General features: G+C 44.4%; 1 protein-coding gene across 2 annotated transcripts in view; it reads left to right on the top strand.

Moving 5' to 3' along the window:
• Nucleotides 1–878: 878 nt before the first annotated feature.
• CNOT6L (CCR4-NOT transcription complex subunit 6 like) overlaps nucleotides 879–23228 on the top strand; it is a 48738-nt gene continuing 26388 nt past the window's right edge. Inside the window, exons 1-2 of one of the 2 annotated variants that reach the window (XM_069978021.1) lie at nucleotides 879–1258; nucleotides 17786–17918. The gene's annotated coding sequence lies outside the window, so the exon portion shown is untranslated. The remainder of the gene's footprint in view (nucleotides 1259–17785; nucleotides 17919–23228) is intronic. The other variant, XM_069978022.1, reaches the window with a different exon arrangement.

Raw genomic sequence — 23228 nt, 5'->3', positions numbered from 1 at the left:
CTGCAGGCAGGCTTTTGGCCGGCGGTGCGGGGGTTAAAGGGGCCGGGTCCCATACACGCAGCGGATCCGCTGCGTGTATGGGACCCAGTCAAATTCACAGTACTGTATCCACAGCGGATTTCGCTGCTAACTGGTAGCGTCAAATCCGCAGCGGATCCGGTAGGTGGGAACGTACCCTTACACCACAAAAACGCAGCTACTTTCGTGCGAGTTTCATGTGATAAATACGCAGCGATACGGTATGTGTGAAGGGACCCTTATGATGGTTTTACACGGAGCGATTTATTGTTCGAATTTGCACGATAACGATCGAATTCGAACGATAATCATACGTGTAAACGCAGCAAACGATCAAACGAAGAGCGAGAAATCGTTCATTTTGATCTTTCAACAAGTTCTCAAATCGCCGTTGATCGTTCGCAAAAAATTTGCAGATCGTTCCATGTAAACAGTCTTTAAACGATTTCACCTATGTGTGAGATAGGCTTAATCAATCGCAAAACGATCGCATAACGATTTTTCCGTATGATGTATCGTTCCGTCTAAACGCTGATTGTTATAAAAAAAAACATCGTTCATTCAAAATCGTTAATCGTGCGAATTATCGCTCCGTGTAAAACCACCATAAGTTTGAATCTAAGTATGTCACAGGTGATATAATTGCAGTCACTGTATCAGCTGTTCTGTATATGGGACATCCTCATGTGTGGAGTTGGGGATCAGTCCACATTGGTGCCATGCGGAGCCCTGTATTGCCTCCAGCTGCCATCTATGAGGCCCTGAGTACTGGCAGCCTCCCCACTCCAGGCACTATAAATAGCGGGGGCAGCGCAGGGCGGCCATGTCTCCTCCTCTTCCTCTGTCATCATCACCTCCTCATCAGCAGAGCCCGCCTCGGCCTGTGAACGCCCCTTTTCTCCCCCCTCAGTGTACACACATCCTCCTCACCCTGATTATTCATCTCAATATTTATATCTGCACTAAGCGGGCAGCGCTCACCAGCGGCCGGGGAGCTCAGCCACCGAGCGAGCGAGCACTGTGGGGTCGGCAGCGGACTATACAACAAGCCCGGGAAGCGGATAGGAGAGAGCGCACCGAGGAGACCGGAGCTCGGCCAGTTCCCCCGTACCTCCTGCTGCCTGCATGTATTTACTGTCTAGTGACTCCCGCTCAGCCCCGAGCCGCCGCCGCCAGCAACAACCAGGCCCGAACGGAGAGCAGCGACTGAGCCCGCCGTGTTGTGAGGCGCTGAATGCAGGTGAGGGAGGGGGCAGTGAATGTGAGAGCTGGAGGAGGGGGGTTGTGGAGCTTTGTCTTGGCATGCTCCTATGTATGTGCACATGTGCCCGGGCCCTACCAATCTGTACCCCCCTTCTCGCCCTGGTAAGGCCTCGCCACGCTATAAGAGGTGTGAATGGAGGTGCGGGCCCCCAGCCCCCTCTATACGGCCTATTGTCCCCGCCGTAATATCACAGCCCTCCCCTCACACAAGTTTTCCTGTCTTTGTCTTCCACACGTAAATATGTCAGGCTGGATCCCGCTTAGCTTGTTTGTTTGTTCAGTTTTCCTTCCTCTGGTTGGGACCTCCCCTCGTGTGTTCATTGTTTCCTTTCCAATTCTGGCCCATGAGGCAGATAAAGTGCCTGGAGCCTGTGGGTTCCCTCCATACTGTCACTAGGAGCAAACGTGGCCCACTATCTGTTGCAGAACTACAGTTCCCATCATGCCTGGCCTACTAAGGCTTTGGCTTTCCAGGCATGATGGGAATTGCAGTTTCCCTCTAACAAACATATGCCTGTCTATCTTTGTATCTCACTCATTCACATTTCTGTGTGTGTATATAGGTCAGGCTCTTGCTGTGTGTTGCATCGGTATATGTCGGATAATGGCTGTCCAGGCATGATGGGAACTGTAGTCTTGCAACAGCTGGAGGACTAAAGGTTCCCCATCCCTGCTGTATGTCCATGTATGTCCAGGCTCAGACAGGTTTAGTAGAATTAATGGCCCAGATTTATCAATCTGTCTGAGACCTATCGGACAAATTTTGGTCTTGGACAGATATCAACCAATCTCGGCTCTTTTTATAGGGCTTATCCAGCACACTGCTAACATGTTGCTGCCATATAACAAATTTTAATAAACATGTTATGCTTACCTCCTAGTGTCACAGTAAAGTCCCTGCACTGTCTTCAGCAGTCGTTACTTCTGATACAAGCTTGCCTCGGTAGTGACAACCTGCACAGCCAATCAGAAAGAACTGTGTTGTGGCCAGTGATTGGCTGATCGTGTTGTCACTACCTATACAAGCTTGTCTTAGTGGTAATGGTAGCTACAGACAGTGGGGGACACCAGTGACCACCTTATGTATTCTTATGTAACAGCAACATGTTAATAATGTGCGAGCACCGGATAACCCCTTTAACTCCCCCCTGCCGCTGCACGGTAAATTAACGTTGCTGCAGCGACATTAATTTAGTCAAGGATAACAGGCGCAGAAGCTGCACCTGTGTCATCCTCGGCAGGTCCCAGCTGTTAGTGATAGCCAGGGACCCACCACAACTCTTAGCACCGGAGCCGTGCTCTGGTGCTGAGTTAACCCTACAGATACTGCGCTCAGCACGACCGCAGCATCTATAGGGCTCCAGACAGAGAATTCTCCCTCTACAGAGGGAGAATTAGGTCCGGTGTCCATCGGGGCTCTGCGAAGTGATGGTAGCTATGGAAACTGGAAGCCTCAGGCTTCTGGTTTTCTGGCTGCGGAGCGATGGAAGGCAGGGGGCGAGCGGCTGTGCGGCAAGATTGACACTGGCAGGGGACAGAGGAGAAGGGGACAGACATAGGGACATCCCATGAGCTGATGTCCAAAAACGACCTGGGCATTGAGGGCCGTGAGAGGGTTGAAAAAAGTGTTCTGTGGTGATGGGTTATTTGAGACTGTCCACTATGTCTCACTCAGAAATCTGAGCTTCTGTGGGGTATGCGTAAGCCCCCTTAGCCCCACAATACAGGGTGACCTCTTCTGTGTTTAGTTATTTTCCTATACGTGTTAGTAAAAGTTGCAAAACTGTGTATGGTGCAGGATTCCTGGCTCTGCTCTTTGTGTTGTATGTTGTAGCCAGGCCTGCTGCACTCACTTCCTCATTTCTTCGTGGAGGCTAATAGAAAATACTTGACGTACAAACACACAATATTTTTCTAGTGGCGATTGCATAACCTACGCTTTTGTCTATATATATCACATGATGTATATGTGGGAACTGGAAGGAAGAGGAGGTGGCCCAGACACAAACACACAGCCTGGGCCTAGCAAGGAAGTAAAATAAGCAAGCCAGCAGTGGGGATTATTCTCTGCCCAGCGTGGAGGCTTTTCTCTAATATTAGCTGCCATGACTTTCTGCTTTAGGATTCTCCGGTCTCTGCCTACATTATCCAGAAGGTTTATTCTGCTCTAGCTTATTTCCCACCTCTTGCATGTAATCCTCCTATCTTCTGGAGTTGCCTAAATATCAATAGAATCAAACAGCCTACAGGTGAGGCTTTTTACCGTGTTCATGGATGGGTATTTTAGTTTCATATTTTGATAGAATAAAATTGTACAGTTTTATGTTGACACTTCAAAGTACAACTACTGTTTTTCAAGGATGGAAGGATGGCTAGAATAGGGCTCAGATACAATCCAGGTTGCATTAAAGTAGGAGTCCTGAGAATAAATTTCTAGCAGGAGGAACACATTAAAACAAGCTCTACTTACCTCTTCCTGTACATCTATAGCCCCGATTTACTGCTCTGGGACTCCTGTCGGGCTCCTTGAACATGGTGTGCAGCAACACTGTGATTCAGATGATGGATGCACATCCAGTCTGACTGGGGTGGGACACCACTCTAGTCACCGATTGGCCGAGTGGGCAATTCATCAGCCCCATCAGGTATTTTCCCTTGGGGATCCCAGAGCCTGTGATGCGGCACTGTGGTGGTGGGGGGAGCTAAGTAGAGCTTGCTTATGTCCCCCCCTGTCTCATGGAAAATTTATCATTTTTTCAGAGCTGCTTTAACCCCTTCCCTCCTGGGCCACTTTTAGTTTTTGCCCTTTGGTTTTGTCGTCGTGTTTGAACCCCTTCAGGGCCTGGCTAATTTTTGCACTTCTGTTTTTTCTTCCCCGTGTTTAAAAGGCCATAGCTTTTCCCTTTTTTTTTTTTTTTTTTTTTTTTTTTTTTTTTTTTTTCTCCCTCTCACCTACGGACCCACATAAGCCCTTATTCTTTGCGCCACTAATTGTACTTTGCAATGGTAGACTTTAATTTTTTCATAAAATATGCTGTAAACCAGAAAAATTATTTGTGCTGTGATTTTGAAACTGAAAAGCCGGTCGCCTTATGGCAAAACTGACTTACTGGTCTATGTTCCTCTAGTCAGTACAATTAACAACAATATGCAACTTGTATAACTTTATTTTATGGGTTTAAAAAAAAAACTAAAACCTCTTTAAAAAAAGTTCCTTAAGGGTCAGTTCACACGTACAGACTTGATGTGTAAATCTCACTTCGAGTCTGTCAGGTCCTGGCAGTTCGCTGTCACTACATACTCAACTCCTTAACACCTTCTGCCGCCTGTCTCCAGCTCTGTATATATTACCTCTCATCGCTGCACGGGGTCCCGCCGTACTTTTCCCCCGTCCGGCCAATCAGTGGCTGCGGCTGGCCAATACACTGATTGGCCGGGCAGGAGAGCAGTACGCCGGGACCCCATGCAGCGAGGAGAGGTAATGTATACAGAGCAGGAGCTGGGCGGCAGCAGAAGGGGTTAAGGGGTTGGCAGAATTACATACACGCAGCGGTCGTTCACTGTCACTACATACTCGCAGCTGTCTGAACTGCTAGGACCTGACAGACTCGCAGGGAGATTTACACTGCGAGTCTGTACGTGTGAATTGACCCTAAAGAGAACTTGCCTAAACTTGACTGTCCCTTGTATATAAGTTTCTTTTACTAACTTTATTTATAAAGATACAGATCTTCCTTGCGGTGTAGTAAGGCTGTGCGCCGCAGTCTTGATGACTTTGATTGCGTTCCAGCGGTGCGTTCACCATCAGAACGCAAGTGACGCCATTAAGATGGCTCCTGGCCTTATGGCACTGCTACAGGGGATTAGGTAAAGTATAGGATACAGACTGCAAATTTAGTCTGTATCTTCATGAAGTCTATTTTATAAAGATACAGACTGCCTTTGCAGTCTGTATCTTATACTTTACTCCTCTGTAACAGTGCAGTCTGTATCTTCATGAATAAAGTAATAGGGTCAGTTAGGACAGACATACATAGCGATCTCTCGCTGTATAGTCTTTGCTTGCCGCTCTGTCAATAAGAGCCGGAACGTGACTGGCAAGGAAAATTTTAATAAATTAAAAACGTGGCCACAAAATTGATGAATATTTACAAATATTGTTTAACCCCTTAACGACATATGACGGGTATACCCGTCATGTGGCCGTTAAGGGGGATCAGATAGGGCTCCCGATGTGAGCCTTCTCTGCAGCCCGCGGTCCCCGGTTGCTATGTGTAGCCAGGGACCGTGTGTATTAGCCGCCACGGACTGCTAATTAACTATTCAAATTGCAATTCAAAGCTGACAGGTGTATTTGGAAAGTATCGGTTCCCCCTGTCCCTGGTGTATATGTAGAAGTCAATGGAAGTATATGGAAGATGTAATGTAAAAACTACCCTTTATTGATGGACTGTTATAGCATATTGCATATATGCGCCTTTTTGATCACTTATTACAACTCTTCTAGGTTTGTGACCAACTTTTGCTGGGTTTTCATGCTTATGCCGCTTACCTTGCGAGACCTGGAATGTGGTAATTTAATAGTTCAGGTGAATTTAGCGATACCTAAAATGTAGGTTAGATCAGTGCTGTATTGCTCAGGTCTGCACCAGACCAGATCTATAGATTTCTGAGCCAGGATCAACGTCATTCCAACGCTGAGGCCTGGCTGGCTAAGTTGAACTGATAGACCCTCCGCGATCGCATTGCGGGGCACAATTCATCTACGAGACCACCAGTGATTTGGGGGGGGGGGGACGGGGGACGGAGTTTAAACCTTTTAAATGCAGCTAATTCGACTAGATTAGACTGTGCCCGCTAATTGCTGCGATCATTGGCTATTGGCTGCGCAATCCCTCTCTGATCTACACACACACACACACACACACACACACACACACACACACACACACACACACACACACACACACACACACACACACACTGGATGTACAGTTACATTCTGGGTAATGAATGGGTTAAAAGGCCCATAGTACTTGCACTTTTGTTTTCACCTACAGACCCATATGAGCCCTCATTTTTCCTGACTCCTATTGTACTTTGCAATGGGTGGGTGAGTTATCAAACTGGTGTAAAGTAGAATTGGCTCAGTTGCCCCTAGCAACCAATCGGATTCCGCCTTTTTCTACAGAATCTGTGAGGGAAGAAAAGTAGGATCTGATTGGTGGGGCACCTGGGCCACTTCTACTGGTTAGATAAATCTCCTCCATTGTTTGATAATTAGAGGATGTAGCCCACATAGGTTTCCCTGGGCTGCCAAAGCCCGGCAGTGTTCAGCATCTCAATCTAAACAAAGCATTGGGAGTCGGAAGAGAAGGGGCAATTTTACACAACATCTAAAGCTTAAAGGGGTTATCCAGCGCTACAAAAACATGGCCACTTTTCCTCCTCTTGTCTCCAGATTGGGTGGGGTTTCAAACTCAGTTCCATTGAAGTAAATGGAGCTTAATTTCAAACCATTTGTGCGTGTCCGTTTTCCATTTCCTTACATTGTAAAAAAAAAAATCACAACGGATCCATTTTTTTTTATTTTTTTTATTTTTTTTACAATGGAAGTTAATGGAAAAACAGATGTGCACAAATGCATAGTTTTTTCATCCGTTTTTGCAAAAAAACGCAGTGTGAACCTAGCCTAACCCCTTTTTAAAGGGTTATCCAGCACTACAAAAAATGGCCACTTCCAGAAACAGCGCCACTTTTGTCTCCAGTTTGCATAGGGCTTTGTTATGCTGCGTTTACACGGAACGGTTATAGTTTGAATTTTCGCATAAATGATCGCATTTGAGTGATCGGACCGTGTAAACACTGCAAACAATCAAACAACGAGCAAGATATCGTTCATTTTGATCTTTCAACATGTTAAATCGTTTGTTGAAAATTTGCAAATCGCTTTGTGTAAACAGTCTTTCACCGATTTACCCTATGTAAAAGATGTGCTTAAACGATCGTAATCATTTTTCTTACGAATTTTCTAATTTTTCTAACTATTTATTCGTCTAAACGCTCATCATTATAAAAATCAAATCGTTGCTTCAAAATCTTTAAACTATTGATTGGGCGAATTATCGCTCCATGTAAACGCAGCATAACTCGGTTCAATTAAAGACAACGGAGCTTAATTGCAAACCACACCTGAACTGGAGTGTCTTCTCTGGGAGGAAGTGGACATGTTTGTTTGTAGTGCTTGATTGCCCCGTTTGTTTGTAGTGCTTGATTTGCCCCTTTAAATCCTAACGTTGAACATCATGGGGGAGATTTATCAAAGGGTGTAAAACTTAGACTGGTGCAAATTTGCCACAGCGACCAATCAAAGCTCCTCTTTGCTTTCACCAGAGCTGAAAGCTGAGCTGTGATTGGTTGCTGTGGGCAGTTTGCACCAGTCTAAAATTTACACCCTTTGATAAATCTCCCCCCTATGTGTTCAAATGGTGGTCTCCTGTCTAAGGGTCCTATTACATGGCCCGATCATAAACTGTTAAGTGGCGATCTGCTAGATCAGTGCTTGTTTACTGAGAAATTACACGGGCCAACTATTGGGCGGCAAGGGCTGTGTAGACATAGTTGGTGATGTGTTAACTTTACTTACCATGTTCCCCTGTGTTCTCAGAGCTCTTCCTTGGTGCTTGCAGCTCTGCCCTCTGTTATCTTAGGTCTGGACCTAAAGAAACTCAGCTGAATCAGTCTGGGTCCCTTAGGGTGAGAAGCCTTGTTGTCTAATGACTTTAGTTAGCAAAAGGTAGACAGGTCTGCTTTAAGTCAGAGGGATTCCCAAGACTATATCTGTCATAAATTAAAGTGGTTAGCTGGAGAGATGCCTTCCAAGATGACAAGAGCAGGTGTATTTTGCAGGCGGTGCTCAATAGCTGCCTAATGTTGCGCAATGTGCACCTCTCGTCTCAGAAGGTATCTTACATGATCGTCAGAGGGCGAAAGTGGTGTGTTTGAGGGCAGAACAGGTAGGCTATTTCTCCTGTCCCTGGATAATCCCTTAACGTGTTAAAATTTTGTGTTTTTTTTTTTTTTTTTTTTTTTTTTTGAGTTTTCCAGGATATAGATACTCACTCATATTCAGGGTCAAGTAAAAACCCAGTAGCCATCCCAGGGCTGGTATCAGAGGTTTTAGGGATGTGACATTATTGTCCCACTTAGCTGGTCAGTGGCTGGAGCAGCGTGGCTCCTCAGTCAGTGCTTGGCTGAGTGGACTTGAGGGTCTCCCTTCATTGCAGATAAATACCATGTACCATGCCAACAGTGGCCAAATCACTTTTGGCCTCCATGTTTTAGTATCTTTGGATAGAGGTGTATATACAGAGTGAAAATGGCTTAGTGTCACTGTCATAACTTTCAAAATCTAAATCAACAGTAGATGTGAAATAAAGAAAATTTGCAATATACATTCATTATTTTTGTTATGCTGTAAAACAAAGCTGAACTTACCAGAAATCCAGGTCCAGTCTCCTGAAGGCAGATTTTTAACAAAAAACAAAGGAACTCCAGCCAGTACAGAGTCACGGCTCAATGTGTCCATCAATCACATAACTGCCTTTTCTGAACGCTCAGATGGCCTGGTAAACGAACTACTTCCTGTTTTCTGATCTTTTTTTTTTTTTTTTTTTAAGAAGTCAGAAAACAGGAAGTGTCGTGTTTTCCATGATGACAAAGTAATGTTAATTGCAAACTTGCTTTATATCTACTGCTGATTTAGATTTTGAAAGTTAGAACAGTGACATTTTAACCTGTAGATCGCTTTAATTTTAGGTTTAATTTTTGTCAATCAGGCAATAGGAGCTTTTAGAAATCTATAGTAAACTACTTGGCCTGTTGACAACATAGCTCCTAGAAATTGTCGAGCCTTTGTATTATCACATGGTAACGCAATTACATCATTTTTTTTTTTTTATTTTTTTTTATATATTTTTTTTTTTAATCCTGGCTAGATTGATGTAGAGTAGTTCCAGTTTAAATTCCTTTTAGGGTACAAACCTACTTGCCGGATCTGCAGCGAGTCTCCTTGCTGCGTTTTTGCAGCGAGACTCACTGCAGATCCCAGCCCTATACTTTCATTAGCAGAGAAACTCACAGCAGGGATGTACATCCCTGTTGCGATTTTGTCTGCAGCCCTCCCCATTAACCCCCTAGCCGCCGGACATTATACATTGCCGGGTCTCCTTTCCTGCTTGCTTCGGTGCTCCCGGTGTCTTCACGGCCCGCCCAATCAGTGCGCTGCGGCGGGGCAGCGCACTGATTGGCCGGGCGGAACGTGCCGGGAGCCGCTGAAGCAAGCAGGAGCGGGGACCTGGTAATGTATATCCCGCCCGCCCCCCCCCCGCACCCCCCTGGCCGCATGATCGCCCCCCGCATCCCCCATCTGCATGATCGCCCCCCCGGCCACACAATCGCCCCCCGCAGCCCGCACGGCGATCGTGCGGCCGGGTGGTTGCGGGGGGCGATCGTGCGTCCGGAGGCTGCTGGGGGCGATCGGGGCTGCAGGGGGGGCGGGCAGGATATACATTACCAGGTCCCCGCTCCTGCTTGCTTCGGCGGCTCCCGGCACATCAGTGCGCTGCCCCGCTGCAGCGCACTGATTGGCTGGGCGGGCCGTGAAGACATCGGGAGCCCCGAAGCAAGCTGGAACGGGGACCCGGTAATGTATAATGGATGTACATCCCTGCTGCGAGTTTCTCTGCTAATGAAAGTATAGGGCCGGGATCTGCAGCGAGTCTCGCTGCAAAAACGCAGCAAGGAGACTCGCTGCAGATCCGGCAAGTGGGTTTGAACCCTTAGACTGTAGATGTTATGAAGTATTAGGCCCCTTTCGCACAGGTAATGTCTGTAGTTGTGTGCGGTATAGTACCTGTTCACTTCAATTTATAGACCCATAAAAGGTGGTGTCACAAAAATACTGGCTAGCAATTATATGGCTCATATTTGCAATATATCCTCTTCAGAAAGATCAACATTCAACCTTATTAGTTAACCAACCATCACAGCACCATGGGGCAGTTTGTCTCCTTTTACAGTGAAGAATGCCTGTCAGTGGTGAAACCTTCTTTCCTGTAGATTATGTCCTGTTATAGTTAAAGGCATTTTGAAGATTTTAGGAATTACTGTCACTGAGCAATGGTAGGAACAATGCTGCTGTGAACATAGTAAATTTACACATGTCTTTGGTGGAGTAGACCTTGTGGTTCATATGGGGGGAGAGTGTTGTGGCACGCAAGGTCAGAGGGGCAGCAACTAGTCATCTGGGCGGCAGCCTCCTGTTACTGGCCACGGCTTTCTACCTGTTAGCGCACGGTGTGGGGATAATTGACAGGTAGAGAGGCTAATAACTGGTAGCCTCAGTGAGCTGCACAGTAGAGCTATACTGTGCAGCGGAGAGCCATGTCTGAACCATTTTGTTTGGTTCCCTTTAAAGCAATACAAAGTGTGAACCAGTTTACCACCTCCTGACCAGGTGTAAAATTTGTGTTTTGTGCTGGTGAGAAATTGCATTGAATTTGCAAAAGGTTCTGCACATAATCAATTTCCTGGATTAGGTGGTTGTACCTGTCTGGGTTGGATGAAAGGTGGTGCCATCTCATGATGAGCTGTGAATTGTGTGCTTAATCTTAGTTGGCTAGCATATTCCCTGATAAAGACCACTCACTACTGCACATCTTGTTTCTGGTGTCTATGGTGTCTTCACCTGTCACATTTTTTTGGGCTGGTGCCCTATAGGAGGTGTGTAACGCCAAATTAAGTTGGTATTTTAATTGCTTCTCTATTGTGAAATGGCATTTACAATTTGATTTTAACGTTGCATAGTAATTCCATATGATTCATTGGGAGGAAGTGCTTAGCTGACTGTTCTCTTCCATCATCCCCATTCACATCAATATCTGTGTTCTCTATGGGGATTCTTGGCATTAGGGGGCATATCGCACATCTCCACAGCTGCCGCTAGCACTTCTGAGATCTTTCTAAAGTAACAAGTCACTCCGCCAATTACTGACGGTGTCAAGACAGCCGTGGCCTGTCGCTGCTGAGATGGCTTCATTGGTGGCTTTGGTAAGCGGGGAGAAGCCAGAAGGACATTGGTGAGCCTGGAGAGCTAGAGTATGGCTTCATTATTTTCTCTGTACTTTCATTGGCCACACACCTGTTACGTAGAAGTGCAATGTTTATGGACAACTAATGGCTGAGGATTGGTTCCTAGGCTGATTGTCTTTATTACAAGGGGCGATATCTACCCGTATCAGCCTGTGTAAGAGCAATTACGTGGCCAATTACTGACCAGTCATGTTGAAAGGTAATGATGGTCTGCAGTACGTCGCTCCGTGTAATAGGAGTGGCGGCTGCAGCAGACCGTCGCTGACATCAGTGAGCCGCCTAAACAATCTAAGTATCGGTGTCGGAACGGGCGTTTGGGGGAAAGGACCGCGCCACCCGGATCCCCACTCTGATAGGGTATTGTAATAAAAAAAATTAAAAATTGCAGTATCTGTTGGTACATTTTAAGCCTGTCATCACTTTTCATTATTTCTGATATTTTTCATAAAATGCATGTGTATAGTGGTGCTTGTATTACGAGCATAATTCATTCCGGGACCATGCTTGTAATCCAAATCCACTCTTAAACGAAAGAAAATTTTCACATAAATCATAGAAATGCAGACAATTGGTTTCACACCTCAAAAATGATTGATTTATTCTGAATAACATGTAAAACAAATGAAACAAACATTCAGAACCTGCAGAATATATGATTATTAAAGTTACTGTACACTAATGGAGAGGATGGGAAACACGGACTGACAGACTGCAAGGCAAAGAAGGAATGAGCAGGGCAGATGTGGGCACATACATGCAGAACTGTCTGGGGAGAGAGGGGTTACAGCTATGGAGAGATTACCCCAGTCCTGTCCGCTAATGCAAGCCCCAGCCTAAAGTGGATCGGCTATGATTCAGAAGGTGAGGGAGACTTCCTGGGTCAGAGTACAGGGCTATAGACTCCGCTATGCAGACCATGCCCCTCCCCCCTCGCACTCCCACCCAGTACAGGGAGCTCTTAAACCAAAGCAATGCTCTTAATTCAAGTCACAATTTTGAAATTAAACCAAGGTACCACTGTATATATCAACATCTCATTTTGACAGGTCAGTAGTGTATATATGCAACAGAGGGCACAATCATGGTGTGATCCCTGCCTAATCCAAATATACTGGCTGTTTTGGAACAATACGTCACACTTTACCTCTACTCCTGTGAGCCTGTCTTGTGTTGGCAAATTTTGAGTGATGGCTGCCGCAGTTCTGCTTTTGCATTGACTGTACACAAATATTGGGGAATGTGTAAGGCTTTTTTTTTTTTTTTTTTCCCACCCGTTATAAAGACTACTACTTATAGAAGCATGGCTTAAATCTGTGTGTAATTTATATATATATATATATATATATATATATATATATATATATATATATATATATATATATATATATATATATATATATATTTTTTTTTTTTTAGTGGTGCCCTGAATTACGAGCATAATGCGTTCCGGGTCCATGCTTGTAATCCAAAGCAAATTTTCCCATAAGAAATCACTGTAATGCAGACAATTGGTTCCACACCCCAAAAATGTTTTTTTTTTTCTGAACATGTAAAACAAATGACACAAACTATGAATAACAGCAGAATATGTGTAATTATAAGTTACTGTACAGTATAGCAATCAGCATGTGGAGTATAATGTATAGTAAGTGCATAAACCTGAAAATACAGCAGCAGTTTGTAGCTATAGGATGGAACTTCAGATCCCCGTAATGGAGAGGATGGGAAACACAAGGGCGGACAGAGACTGCAGGGAGCATGAAGGAATGAGCTGGGCAGATTTGGGCATAAAAATGCAGCACTCTGTCTGGGAGAGAGGGGTTACAGATAAGAAGAGATTATCTCCACAGTCCTGTCCCCTGATGCAAGCCCCAGGCTGAAGTGTATCTGCCATGATTTGGAGGGTGAGGGAGACTTCCTGGGTCAGAGTACAGTGCTGTAGACCCCGCTATGCAGGCCGTGCCCCTCCTCCACTCGCGCTCCCATCCAGTACAGGGAGCTCTTAAACCAAAACGCTCTTAAAGGAAACCTGTGACCCTGAGCGCCCCCCCCCCCCCCCCCCCCCCCGTGCCGGGGTGACAGGCTCCCGACCCCCTGTTAGATCCCCTTATACTTGCCTCATCGCGCTGGGTCCCGATTCCTGAGCCGGTCGGGTGACTGAGATTTCAGCGCCCGAAGCCCGGTGCGCGCTCACAGGAGAGTCCGATGCCCATAGAGAATGACAGAGCATCGGACTCTCCATTCATTCTCTGAGCATCTGACTCCTGTAAGTGCACGCTTCGGGCGCTGAAATCTGTCACCTGACCGGCTCAGGAAGCAGGACCTGGTGCGATGAGGTATGTATAGGGGGGTCAGGAGCCTGTCACCCCGGCATGGAGGGTGAAAGGTCCTCTTTAATCCAAGTTACTCTTAAACCAGGGTACCACTGTGTGTATGTGAATGTATATATATTATCCCACATCCTCCCCAAATTCAGAAAATGAAGATATTACGCGCCTGTGCCTCTATATTTGTACACTTAAAGAGAACCAATCACCTAAAATTAACTGCCCCTATAATAGATTATCTGTCCCTAAGTCTATTCCTGAAGATACAGACTGCCTGTGCAGTCTGTATCTTAGGCTTTTACCTAATCCTGTAAAGCGGAGCAGTAAGGACGGGGGCGGCCATCTTGATGACGTCACAGTGATGCGTTCCAGCGTTGGAACGCAAGGGACGTAATCAAGATGGCGCCCGGCTTTACTGCACCGCTACAGAGGACTGGGTAAAGTATAAGATACAGACTGCAAAGGCAGTCTGTATCTTCATGTAGTTTATTTCTGAAGATAGACTGCCTGTGCAGTCTGTATCTTATACTTTACCCGGTCCTCTGTAGCGGTGAGCTAAGCCGGACGCCATCTTGATTACGTCCTTTGCGTTCCAGCGCTGGAACGCACCAATGACGTCATCAAGATGGCCGCCCCCGCCCTTACTGCTCCGCTATACAGGATTAGGTAAACGCATAAGATGCAGACTGCACAGGTAGTCTGTATCTTCAGGGACATACTAATAGGCTGAGTTAGAATAGACATACACAGTGATCTCGCGCTGTATAGCGCGGGATCACTGTGTATTTACAGAGCGGCGGCAAAGGCTCATGGGAGCCCTTCCCGCCGCTCGGCATGCCGGGAGCTTCCTGTCTCGCGCCGGCTCTTTTAAAAAGAGCCGGCGCGAGACAGTAAAAGAGAATGTGTATATTGTAAAATCACGGGAGTAAAATAAAATAATTCCAATTACAAATATTAATAAAATATTAATTTACAGCTTATTAGCAAAAAAATTTTTTTTTAATTTCGGCCATGATAGGTTCTCTTTAACCCTTAGACGACCCAGGGCGTATAGTTACGCCATGGAAGTCTGTCCCCAGACGACCTAGGGCGTAACTGTACGCCCTGGGTGTTTCTCCCGCTATGAAGCGTGCTCCGGAGCGGAGCGCGCTTCATAGCAGGTGGGGGCCGGCTGCAATCAGCAGCCGAGACCTCACCGGTAATGACACGCTGCAGCGATCGCGCTGTCGCGTGTCATTAACTCCTTAAACGCCGCGATCGCGGCGCGACCGCGGCGTTTAAGTGTAAGTGACAGGGGGAGTCCCCTGTCACCTACCGATCGGGACCCCCGCAGTGTGACTGCGGGGGTCCCGATCGGTAAAACGGGCCGCCGGAGCTCTCTCACCTGCCTCCATGCGGTCCGATCGGCGATCTGCTACACTGAGCCTGCACAGGCAGGCTCAATGAGCAGATCGCCGATAACACTGATCAATGCTATGCCTATGGCATAGCATTCATCAGTGTAAAAATCCAAGTAATGAATGTAAAAGTCCCCCAAAGGGACTTCAAATGTGTAAAAAAAAAAAAAGTTAAAAACACTAACACACTACCCCAAAACCCCTCCCCCAATAAAAGTTGAAATCACCCCCCTTTCCCATTATATAAATAAAACATGTAAAAATAAATAAATAGATAAACATATAATATACCGTAGCGTGCGTAATTGTCCGATCTATTAAAATATAACAAGCGTCATTGCGAACGGTAAACGGCGTACACGAAAAGAGGGAAAAAAGTGCGCGGATTACCGATTTTATGTTACATTATATATATAAAAAAATTAATAAAAAGTGATCAAAACGTCCGATCTTCACAAATATGGTATTAATAAAAACTAGAGATCATGGCGGAAAAAATGACACCCCATACAGCCCCGTAGGTGAAAAAATAAAACCGTTATAAGCGTCACAATAGGCCCATTTTATTTATAATTAATTGCCAAAAAAAAGGATTTCATTTAAAAAAAATATATAACATTAGAGAATCTGCGTAAACCTGCATATGGTTGTGTTCGGACTGACCTATAGAATAATAGTGTCATGTCGCTTTTACCATATAGTGCATTACGTAGACACAGGAACCCCCCAAACGTTACCATATTGCATTCTTTTTTGCGATTTCACCAATTTATATCTTCATAAATAATATATTTGGAATTCCATCATACATGTTATGGTAAAATGAATGACGCCATTACACAGTACAACTATTCCTGTAACAAACAAGCACTTACATGGCCTGTAGATAAAAAACTGAAAGTGCTGGAGCTCTTAGAAGGGGAGGAGGGAAAAACGGAAACACTAAGATCAAAATTTGCGCGGTCCACTGGGTCATTTTGGGCCTGGTCCTCAAAGGGTTAAATGTTCCCTTTTTTATGGCATAATTAAAACCTGTGCCAGGAGAATTAAATATGGGTGAGCATATGAGTGGCCTTCCATGTAAGTGGTGTGTTTACCAGATTCACCCACTGTATGCGAATCTTATTGATGGATTTTGGAGTAGGCTACAAAGGAAAATGTGTGTGTGAATAAGCAACGTGTCAAATGCCTGATACAAATTATTCATAACTTGACATCTTGGGGCCATAAAAGTCTTGGTGTATTGGTGCTTTTAGTAGTAAGCTGTATTTTGTGCCAGGCTGTCGCTTTACTTGGGGGGTCCTTGCATGGACCAAATAAGTTTTTCTAGGAACATATATTTACCAGATTGCCCCATGTAAACCAGTCATTGTTCATCAGCTTACTCTTTTGTGGCCATATAAATTATCGTTATCCGACGCATATTTTCTAATCAGTTGTGCAGCCTAGCCTTGCTATTGATCAAGCCTTGTGAAGGCATTGTGAGCGAGCGCTTGTGAAATTTTTTATTTTTTTTTTTTTCAAACAAATTTGGTGTCTGAAAGTTATATAGACTTGTATGACTATTTAAAAATTTCCTGTCTTCTAGTGGTTATCAGCTGATGTGTCGCAGGAAGCAGTGTATTCTATTAAAGGGGAACTCCGGATAAGAACTTGTTTTCTATTAAAAGTACATTAAAAGTTATGTAGATGTGTCTATATAATGTATTACCATATCTGTACAGTTCTGCCACACTGGTAGCTGATAGATATCCAGGAAGTGAAGAAAAATGGCCTCTGTGCCAATTCACATTGTCTCCTGCTCCCACTGCTATCCCACCATAGACTACAAATCTTCCATGCCTCTCACATTGTGTTTGCTGCGATCAGGCTGATGCAGAGAGGGGGCAAGGTGTGATGTCAGAGGAGGCTTGTCTGGATCCCCCAATCCCCTAATCCCCTGAGTGATCCATCTCTGAATGGCCATAAGCAGGTGCTGAGCTAATTTTACTGATTGTGATGAGTGGGGGACTGTGATGATCAGGTGAGGGAAAGCATTGCATTCTGGGAACCGCTCAACCAGGAAGAACAAATACAATACAGACCCCCCCCCCCCCCCCCCCCCTGGGATAGACAGCTAGTTAATGCTATATGCTTCTGCAGTTTCTTTTTTTTTTTTTAACCTCTACCTGGAGTTTCCCTTTAAATCTGACAGTGCTCTCTGCTGCCATCTCTGTCCATGTTAGGAACTGTACAGAGCAGTAGCAAATCCCCATAGAAAACCTCTCCTGCTCTGCACTATTCCTGCCATAGACGGGTGGCAGCAGAGAGCACTGTAAGACTTGAAATACACCACTTTCTGCATGACATACAGTACTTAGATCAGCTGCTGTGAGACTGGAGATTTTTTTTTTGTTTAAATAACAAGCCTGTTACCTTTCTGACACCAGTTTTGGAAATTGTCAGCGAAGTTTCCCTTTAATCACAGGTGAGACTTAATATCTAATTGATATTTAAACATTTGTTACTTTATTTTAAGCAGTGGTTGGCTTAAGTCTGTAACTATGTATATGTGTAAATTGCGCTAGTTTCTTTTTTGCCAAACCACTTGTCACCAGTGCAGCTAGTAATGTCCTTCAATTCTTTCAGGTTTTTTGCCCTCTTGATTCACCTCTAACGCTGCTTGAGAAGTCTTGCTTGGAGATTTTTAACTGGTGCTCATTCCTCTAGAACCTACTGACCAACAGAGCAGTGATCAGCTCGCTTCATGCTGATTTAACAGGTAATAAACATTTGCCACGTTTAAGTGTTCATATTCTCTCTTCAAATCCAAGGACGCGTTCACACTACGGAATCTGTGCGGACATCAATTCGGATATGTCCATTCTTTGGGTAGACTGCAGAACCTGCCCTAGCATAGAATAGTAGAATGGACTCTATGGCACGGGCAGAGTGTCAAGCGGGAGCGCAAGGGGGCAAGCATTGTAATCTGCGCAATGTTATCTGTGCAGATTCTGTAGTGTGAACGCACTCCACTGTGAACGCACAACCACTCTAAAACGCTAAGCTGTATACAGACTAATGTCTCCTTCACTGTTCTGTGTAAGTAAAATACACTAAGTGTGCTGGATGGGTTTCAACATTAGAAAAAACTAACAAATTACTGCACATTCCGAATATTCACAAATTAAATCAAGTAACCTCGATGGCCTATGTAACTAGTGTTGCAGCTAGTCAACAGAGCTGTGCAAACCGTTTAGCTTGAGGGCTACGTTCTATTCGCAGCTCCCATCAAAGTCTGGCTGCCAACAGGCCAAAGGGGGCCAGGAAGCTTGTGATCTGAATGAGTGCCAGACTTAACCTCTGTTAAGTGGTGGGTTATGATAAGTTTCCTAAATATGTGTACCACTTTAAGGTCTTGTAGGCATAGATGTTGAGGAAAAGAAATTACTAAAAAGCTCAGTTGTGTCTACAGTAGAAAGCAGCAGCTCAAAAATGGGAGAAGGAGACTGAATAGAGGAGTATGAAATGACTTTAGTCTCACCATGGGCAACAACATGAACTTAATTTAGTGTCACTCCACATTAACCCTTTGCTGCACCAAGAAGTTACCATGTCTTGAGTGCGGCACAGCCGGTATAATGAGATCGTGAGCTGACCTCCCTGTATACTAGATGGCCCTCTGTGACTACGTCCATGGCCCGATAGCCTTGTTGACATGAATTACCCTTTAGGCCCATTTTCAGATTTGAAAACAAGATCTAAGGGGCTTTAAAACAGTACCTGGTAGCCTGGCAATCCTCTCAGTCGAATGCCGATATGGATTAGAGCTTTCTTTGTCAATATTAGGAATCAAAGGATTCCTAATCTATTGGGACTAAAAATGTCTGTTTAAAAAAAAAAAAAGTTGTTAAACAATGCAATAAGTTAAAGTATACTTTTAAAGAGTTTAATTTTTAATTTGTAAATCAAATGTGTTATATCAATGCATGCCTAATAGCCTGAACTAGTATAACATTATTGATCACATATGGTGAATAACTTAGACAGAAAAATTCCTTAAAAAAAACTCGTAAATTCCTTAAAGTGATCCAATCCAGACAGTGTACCGATGTAGCGGACAGACCATGGCGCAAGGAGCCCCCGTATAGCTCCATATATAGAAGTGTGAAAAGGGAAAAGATCTGAATAGTGCGCTTTTAGGCCTATTGATTTTTATTTTTTTGGAAGATTGTTTTTTTTACATTGGAAAATTAAACCTAAATTGGATATTGTTGTAATGGAGACAACCCAGATGTGTCAGTTTAACCATAAATTGCATGTAAAGAGCCCCCAAAATTACCAGAAAGTATTTAAAAAAAAAAAAAAAAAATATATATATATATATATATATATATATATATATATATATATATATATATATATATATATATATATATATATATATATATATATATATATTTTTTTTTTTTTTTATTGTATCTATTTTAATTGTGACAATACCAACTTTACACTTCAGCTGTTAACTTTTGTGTTGGGTTGGCTATTGCTCCAAAGCATTGCCAAAGAGTAAATGTTGTATAACCCAAAAAAGAAAGTGTTTCCTGGACCACCTACCTTGGCCTGCTTGTGGCCACCAGATGTGGTCAGGAAGTAAAAAACTGCAGACTGGGCTGTTTTACTTGGTGTCCATAAGTCAATGGAACTCTTCAGTCTGTGTTGGTGACTTGAGTCATGCTGCTTTTTACACTGCCTTGGGCTGTGTTAACACTTTTTTTTTTTTTTTTTTTGACAAGTACGTCCCTTGTTGCTGATTTAAAACTGACTGCCGTTTTTGTAAATGAAAATTTGAAATCAATTGGGGCAACCAAATGTTTCCTTTCTTTCCTGTGTGCGCACACTGATTGCGTGTGTGTTTTGAGGGAAGCAGAAATTAAAGGTATTCTGGGCAACAGTACAAAACAAGAAGGGACAAGGGGTGGTGGGATTATAATAGAGGTCTTATTTACCTGTACTTGTGCCTCTGCATTACAGAATCTCCGCTCATGGTTCCCCCTGGGGACTTATTGCCCCACTCAAAAAATGCCCACTCAGCTAGTTGAGTGAGCGTGGATGCTGTCAGAGCTGATAAATCTGGGTCTGTCTGACCTATATTACTATGGCTGACCTCTTATATCACAGGTTTCTGGCAATGTTTGCAGTTTTCCTTTGTGTATGGTGAATATTTAATTATAAACATACTGTCAGCAGAAAAGGACCACCTGATCCATCTCATCTGGTTCGGAGTTGTTCAGGACATGGTGGCTGGAGACTAGCTGCATCTACAGAGGAGAATCTGCTTTATAGCTTTCCTTATTCCATCAGAAGTTGCCCCAGGATCATGTAGGGAGTTTGGAAGCAGTTGCAAAGCCAGATCTACTGTACACCAGTGTGATAAAGTCCCCTGGTGTCTGACTGGTCATTTATGAAAGAGCTGGATCCACAGCCCTGTATTGAACGACGGCAGTTAAATGCAGCCGTGGAAATTTACTTGTCAATTCATTTTTCGGTAGCTTCCAAACTGTCTGGGAATAAGTGACAGTTCACACGGTGTGGCTTTCGCAGCCGTAGTGTGACTGAGAATCGGTGCCTAATTGATTTTCAGTCACACCCATACGGCTGACATTTTACAATACGTCCATCTGGCCGATAATGCAGTATTAGCCAGATAATCATGTAAAATAGCCGTTGTTTGACGCTGCCAACATCGACATTGTCAAACTGGCAGTTTAAATCATGTGACCATAGCACATAGCACACTGCACAAAATTTAGACTGTGCTCAGAACCCGGTCTGTCACTAAAAGCTAGGGAGCTGCGTTGCGGCCCGGAGCAAGTGTTCCCTGGCCTCACCTCTGACTTTTCAGATGGGCATTTTGTAGCTATGACCGTACACACTACAGTCAACAGAGTAAAAATCAACATAGTTTTGTAGCAGTTTGAGGTGGTAAAATTGTCAAATGTAACCATTTCACTAAATACCATGAATTTTATCTAACATGCTGTGGAAAAATCGTAATATCTATGTGGAGACAGACATCGACTCAATAGGGAAAATACTCAAATCCACAGTGAGTTAGTCTGCAATAAGTCTTGTCTTTTTGCATGTGCATATTTGCTTTTGGTCTTTTCCCCCAACTTACTACAGTGGTGTTGAGCTCATATTTTATTAACACTTCCCTCCTGAACCTTATTTTATCCTGTAATTAAGTTTGTACCTTTCCTTGAGACTACGGCTGGGCAATTAATCAAAATTAATTAATTTGGTCATAATTTTAGAAACTATTTGACTTTTTTCTTGAAAATGGATTTAAAAAACAATTATTGGTGGTGGGTGGTGCGTTAGTCCCAGCCACCCATGGAGTTCCCTGGAGGGGACTGCAGGGACTCAAGCATCAGGTGATAGTGTTGCTGCGGTTGCTGGAGCTGTACAGTGGGATCGAGGGTCTGCACTGTGGCCCTCAATTTGGCTATACAGCTCGCGTAACCGCAGCAACACTATCTCCCTATCCTTCAGCCCCTACAGCCGCCTCCGTGGACCTCCATATGCGGCTGGGAGGGGAGCAGAAGTGCCAGAGGTGTGCGCCTGGGCAGAGAAGGGTAAACCTGGTATGTGCCCGTCTGCCCCATTCTTCAAGCTATGTCCCTGACCCTCATTATTTCTTGTACTACCCACCCCTCATCCACTGTACCTCCACAATACACTGCACTCAAACATCATTTAAATAGTATCTGATGCCGCAAATAGAAAAAATGTTTATTTAGCAAAATAAATATTGAGATTTAAATTGAATTGTCCCAAAAAATTTTAAAATCGAGATTTTTTTTTTGGGCCGTAGCGCCCAGCCCTACTTCAGACTTTAGAGATTTAGATGCTTGTCTTTCCTGTTTTGCTTTAGACTGTCCACCACTTTTGTTGCCTGTCTTTGGACGTGTTGTAGTCAATCAATCTTTATTACAATAAACCCGCTCATCTCGACTCACAAAGTGAACCTTTCTTACCTTGGCAGTCGGCTTATCGTTGCCACTTCTCCCTGGGTGCTGGGAAAAGCTGGATCCAGGCTGATAAGCAGATTTCCGAGATGAAGTGCTTCGTTGTTGTTAATTCACTTATCTGTACTAGCAGCCTTTACAGTCTTTGCAATACATCTCCTATTCCTGCTGTCAGGAGCCCCTGTTGGACATCTCTCCTTCAACACCACTTAATTCTGCTCTAAGGCCGGGTTCACACATACCGTATCCACAGCAGATTTCACACGGAGTTTGCATTGAAATGCGCTGTGGATACCCTTCTGCTTACTTTAATGGGATGCCCCACCGCAGCGCACTGATTGGGGGCCAGGAGCCCCCGAAGCAATCCAGGGCGGGGACCTGTTACAGTATGTACCCATGCCGTGGGGGGTTAAGGGCGCTGACTTTGACGTACCTGCAGTGGGATGAAAATCCCACTGCAACTATGTCATCCCACTGAAGTCAATGGGAAGGTATGCGAGCTCGGCCTGAAACACACTTGAGTCAAGTTGCCCACAGGAAGATGCCGCCTTACTGTTTTCCGCCCATGACTTTTTTTTTCCTACCACTAGGTACCCCATCCAAAACTTCCCCTTTGGAAATTGCATCCCGCCCGTGAAATTGCATCCCGCCATGTCTCAAATCAGTAAAAGCCCCTTCAGTCAGCTGACCCACCAATCCAATACTGATCGCCTATCTGGGTTTGTGCCAGAAATCCCCTTAAGGATGTATCAAGTCTTTCTCCAGCTTGTAATGTGCTCCTTTAATAACACAGAAAAACAAATCTAAATTTATTTTTAGATTGTCCATGCATGTTTGTGCTTAGAAGTGGTGAAAAGCAGGGAGTATTCCTCCCCCCCCCTCTTCAATTACTTTTATAAAATCTGTTTTGGAATAGTCACAAGTTAATGTTGTGTATTTAGACCTCAAGTGTTGGCATTATCGGTGTCTGAAATCTAGTAATCTTAAAGTGGATGTTCCAGTTAGCTCAGTGTGGACAATAATCATCATTATAATGCTAGGTTCCTTTTAAATGGGTCATC

This window comes from Dendropsophus ebraccatus, chromosome 7 (genome assembly GCF_027789765.1).
Source record: "Dendropsophus ebraccatus isolate aDenEbr1 chromosome 7, aDenEbr1.pat, whole genome shotgun sequence".
Taxonomy (NCBI): domain Eukaryota; kingdom Metazoa; phylum Chordata; class Amphibia; order Anura; family Hylidae; genus Dendropsophus; species Dendropsophus ebraccatus.
The sequence above is the reverse complement of the archived record's forward strand: the minus strand, read 5'-3'. Positions and strand labels throughout refer to the sequence as shown.